Source organism: Mastigoproctus giganteus, chromosome 8, assembly GCF_048544385.1.
Source record: "Mastigoproctus giganteus isolate SK-2022 chromosome 8, ASM4854438v1, whole genome shotgun sequence".
NCBI lineage: Eukaryota > Metazoa > Arthropoda > Arachnida > Uropygi > Thelyphonidae > Mastigoproctus > Mastigoproctus giganteus.
The window spans coordinates 160,186,600-160,192,599 of NC_143582.1; positions in this window are offsets into that span (position 1 = coordinate 160,186,600).

Below are 6,000 nucleotides of genomic sequence, written 5' to 3' on the forward strand. Positions count from 1 at the left end.
TTTCACTTGCTGTTTGTCAGTGTGTTTGTTCTGAAACAATGCATGCATCTCTTGCTGACCATTGTATCGTGGGTGTTTTGAATACAGGGATCTCAATCACATTGATTTTCTTCATGAATTAACATAATTCCTATTTATATTACACCATGCAACTTCACAAACTCATATTGATTGGAAAATTAAATGGCATAAATGTAAATGAGCAATGTACAAGACATGCAGTACAAGAGAAGTGTTACATATCAGATGGCCAAGAATAATATTTTTTACAATTTGGCTTCATGATATGTGAAAAACTCATATTCACCAAAAAAAAAAAAAACATTACAACCTATTTTTTTATTACAACCAAGTTTTTTTTTTCTAATGATTAAGGTTTTTTTTCCCCCCCAATAATTAATATGACAAACTATGTATAAATATAGTGCAAATGCATCAGGAATTTGAATTAATTTGACAGTTGAATTTCAGGTACTTAAGTGAAATCTCATTTTGATAGTAAGTTTGAATAAATTGCTTTAATTTTGTTTTAAGGAATTAAAAAGTAAATTGCAATTGGGCAAACCAAAATTTTGAACTTGAAAAGTTTCTTCCATGTTTTTATTATCCTTTGTGTAAATAAAATTGATATATTTTATATGAAGTGAAACCTTTGGAATTATAATATTTAATATGTATCTTGTGGAGTAAGTCAGTTTTTGTAAAAAAAAAAAAAAAAAATTCTTTTTTACACCTAAAGGAGACATATTTTTAGTTGTCACCTGTGTTTAAATATCAAGTAACTATTGTATATATAATTGTCTGAATTATATTTTTGAGATGATAATTTAAATATTGCATATACAAATAAGTGTTTTAAGACATATATTTAGTTTTTTTTTTGGGGGTTTTTTTTTTTTTTTTTACCTTTGGTGATTTATTTGCACTATAATTTGAACTGGAATGACACAGATTTTATCAATATGTTGAAAAATATATGCTACACAATAACATTAATTTGAAATCTGAACTTGGTTTTTATAGTAGAAAAATGTATAATTTTCACTGTTATTTGTGATCTTATGATTATCAGAAATCTTATGATAATTCAGAAATTTTTTATCATAAATTTTTTATCATAAATTTTTTATATCTTTATTCAAGAAATAGAATTTCTTCTTTTTTTTTTTTTGTGGTTATTTTTTTTGTATTGTATTTATTTTATTCTAACTTGGGACCATGGTAAAAGACATTTTTTTGATTTTGCTGAAAAGTTAGTGTGGCATTTGTTTAAATATTGTGAACATGCAAGGTGATTACTATAAAAAATAAAGTGTGACTAGATATAAATTATTTGGATAATTAATTCAGGAAGAGATAAACATAACACTTGACACATTATACCTTACCTATGCAATTTTTGTATCACAGTTGTTGACCTATTTTTTTTTTTTTTTTCTGAAATTGAAAATCATTGAAAACCCTAAAAAGTTAATTAAGCATATTTTTGAAACTGTCACAACAGTATTAATGCAACTCTGACATTCCCTTATACATTTTCTTACTTAGTGCTTTCACCATTGCATTGTGAAATTATGAATACTCTATGTAAAACCAGATTTCAGCAGCACTATATGTCACAGTGCAATGGAATATTTGATGATATCGAGTCCATAAAATCACATGAAACTGCTGCAGCTCAACAAATTTTTCTTTTTTGAATAATGTATAATATACCCATGATTGAGGGGGGGAGACAAATTATTCAACACCTGACCACAGTGGTCAGCTGTGGATATTTTATATTTTAGCAATGGGCTCGCATTTTTTGCCGACTTTTTGATGTAAAACATCCTTTGGGGAGGGGGGGACCTACCGAGTAAATCTGATCAGTCACGGAAGTGACGTCATCCGAGGCATCTTCCAGAAGCACTGGCGCTTCCCATGATCACACCACTAATCTGTATGGAGCACTCACTAGTATGATCAGAGTGATGCATTTTTTGTGACCTGTACGATATTTTGAGTTCTAAATTTTTAGAATTTTTGAATAGTATGACATCACAGTCATACTTCCTGCAGTAAGTATGATTGCAAGTATTTGTCATATGACTGCAACAATACAATGATTTGTCAACAGTTTCTTTTTTCGTCTTGCATTTTCGCATACACAGCTGTTCAAAGCACCTAACATTCCATTGTTAGGTATTCAATTGTCAATAGTGCCTCAGTAGCCAGGTGGGCAGGAGCAGCAGTGCATAGCACACGCTTCTTGATTAGACCGGGGTTCAAGCCTGTGACCACCAAATACAGAGGATGTGGAAAGGTCAGGGAATGACCACCGCATATCCCGGAGCAATATGGCCTTAGTTGCTAATGCTCCTAAAAACCAAATAACAATCAATTGTCAATACCCAATTACTCAGTAGGATTAGTTGGTTAGCTGGTATAGAAGTTTATCGACACAAGGACAACTTAGGTGAAAATGTGTCTATTCCAGTGTTTGGATAGATGCTGGAAATTCGCTTTATTTTAGATTAGAAATATTCACATAGTCTGATGTGTGTGAGATAGAGCTCATTCAGATTAGCTCAGGGCACCTAACGTTCCATTGTTAGGTGCCCCGAACGGCTGCATATGTCATTTCAACTAAGATCGAGTACCTCAATTGACGCAGTTTTCAGAGACATTTAGATATGTTGCAGTTGCAGGTATACATGTCTCTTTCTTTAGTTATCATAAATCCATTATATATTGTCTTCTATAAATTATGGAAATTTCTGAATGATCAATAAAATATTTACAATACAAAAGCTCTTTTATTTCATAATCAATATATACAAATCGAAATATCTAAAAGAAATGCAAAGGATGTTTCACATAAAACAATCTACCGTGCTTGCTCAGTACATACCAACTTTTTTATTTTTTTACAACTAGGGAAATATAATGATATTTTTTTTCGTGATAAAATTTTAATACAGTGGTACCTTGGATTACGAGTAACTTGGTCTGCGAGTGTTTTGCAAGACGAGCAAAAATTTTTAATAAATTTTAACTTGATAAACGAGCGAGGTCTTGCAATACGAGTACAGTCAGTCCTCGTATAACACGTGTTTACACTACACGAATTCGATCATCCACGATTTATAAATAGAGGAACGATATCTTATATAACACGAACCGAATTCGCTTATGCACGATTCGCCTTTGTGTTTACAAGAAATGGCAGTCGAACGCAGAATCACCCCAAATGAACGCAACACGATGGGAATGAAGAGAAGATTCCGAAAATGTATTTATGTGTTTTATATCAGTGAAGGGGAAACACAATTCACCATAATAACGTTAAAACCAACACAATTCCAGCTATCAGTATACAGTAATCGCAAATGCAATTAGACCGAGTTTACTACCAGTTTATAACAGATTCCACTAGCAGAAACGCAACTGGAAATTGTTTTTATTGTTTTATTGTAGTAACCCCTTGAAATGTGCTTTAGGAAAATGTGAGGTGTTAATAGTGTATCTCTGCCTTTATGGTGTTGTTTATTCAGTTGCTACACGGGCGCAGCTTTGTTTATGTGTATCAAGGGTGCCTCCTCATTTTGTAATTGTGCTTTATTTCCTAAAAATTGCCTACCGAGCGTCACGTGATCACGTGCTGCTCGGGATTGTGGTTAATCGTCTCGCATGTTCGGTCTCAGTCGGCATACCTCATTCGTATACAGTCAACATTGTAGTGAACATTCGTGCTAGCGTTGTGACCACGTGTATGTGCGTAAAGCAATTTTTTTTTTTTTTGTGTTCAAATTTAGTGACTGTTATTTATTAACTGTACACTACGAAAATGGCCCCAATGAAGAAGAGGGTTGAAAAGGAAGGCGGTAAGAAGAAGGAGATGATTACGGTAGAAATTAAGAAGGAAATCATCGAGAAGCACGAACAAGGTATGAAAGTGGCCGCCATCGCAAGATTTTATAAGAAGTCTACGTCAACAATTTGCACCATATTAAAGAAGAAAGAAGAACTAAGGGGACTAGATGTAGCAAAAGGAGTCACGAGAATATCAAAGCAACTAGCAGGTGATACTGTGACCGAGAACTTGATCTGTGAGAAGGGAAAGGCCTTGTACGCCGACCTCGTCAGTAAACAGCCAGGTACGTCTTCAGAAAACGAAGAAGGCTTCAAGGCGAGCAGGGGATGGTTTGATAACTTTAAGAGGAGAAGTGGCATCCATAGTGTTGTGAGGCACGGAGAGGCTGCGAGTTCGGACGCTAAGGCAGCTGAGGCGTTCGTTGCCGAGTTCCAGAAGCTCATGGTTTCCGAGTGTTACCTGCCGCAGCAAGTTTTTAATTGCGATGAAACGGGGCTTTTTTGGAAAAAGATGCCAAAGAGGACCTACATTACAGCAGAAGAGAATGCAATGCTCGGTCACAAGCCCATGAAAGACCGTCTCACCCTCTTGCTGTGCGCTAATGCAAGCGGTGATTTCAAAGTCAAGCCCCTGCTCGTGTATCATTCTGAGAATCCACGAGCCTTCAAGAAATGCAAGGTGCAGAAGAGCCAGTTAAATGTTATGTGGAGGTCCAACAGCAAGGCTTGGGTCACCCGTATCTTGTTCGTTGAGTGGATCAATGAGGTCTTCGGTCCTGCAGTGAAGAAATACCTTTTAGAAAAAAAACTGCCACTCAAAGTCTTGCTGGTTATGGATAATGCTCCTGCTCATCCTCCAGACCTTGAGAACGACTTACTGGAAGAATTCGAATTCATTAAGGTCCAGTTCCTTCCTCCCAACACCACTCCATTACTCCAGCCCATGGATCAGCAAGTCATTTCAAACTTTAAAAAGCTTTACATCAAGGCACTATTTCAGCGATGCTTCGAGGTGACCGAAGAAACTAACCTTACCCTCCGAGAGTTTTGGAAAAATCATTTCCACATCGTAAATTGCCTCAAAATCATCGATAAAGCCTGGGATGGGGTCACCAAGAGAACCCTCAATTCTGCTTGGAAAAAACTGTGGTCTGATTGCGTTGAGGGGTTTGCTCATGAACAGGAGCTGCCAGTTGTCGATGAAATTGTGTCCTTGGGGACGACCATGGGACTGGAGGTGAATAACGACGACATTCAAGAGCTGGTGGAGGAATATGACCAGGAGTTTACCACCGACGAACTGATGGATCTGCATCGCGAGCAACAGCAAGGGGTGATGGAGGAGATCTCGTCTGAGGAGGAGGAGAAAAAAATGGAGAAATCCTTCTCTTCAAATGAGATTAGGGAGGTGTGTAAAATGTGGGAAACAGTGCAAAATTTTGTAGAAAAACACCACCCGAATAAGGCTGTGGCAGTGCAAGCGATGAATCTGTTTAACGACAATGCAATGTCATATTTCCGCGAAATCCTCAAAAGGAGGCAAAAGCAAGTGTCATTGGAGAGGTTCTTTGTTAAAGTCGCACAAAAAGAAAAAGGCAACAGATAGTAGTGATTCCGTTAGTGACAGTGAAAGTCGTTCTACCCAATAATTAATAAATTCGATTGCTTTTAAAAATATAAAAAGGTATGTATGTATTTTGTATTAATCATTTTTACAGTATGTGAATATTTTTGAGTTTTGGAACAAATCATCTGAGTTTCCATTATTTCTTATGGGGAAATTCGCTTTGATATACGAGTGCTTTGGATTACGAGCACGTTTCCGGAACGAATTATGCTCGCAAACCAAGGTACCACTGTATTGCGAATAAAAAATAACAAGAAATATTTCCCATATCACAAATAACATAAAAACTATCACAAAACATTCCACAATATAAAAAACAAACTAATTCTAGAAAAGGTACAAAAATATCAGAGATTACATTAAAAAAAATTATTACACAAATATTCAAGAAAAATTTATTCTAAAAATTGGCATATACAATTTACTTCTTTATTAATATTTGTTGTCGATCTTCTGCTTCTGGAGCGATGATTACAGAGGAATAATTTGATGTAACGATCCAGATCAAATTGAAGCAA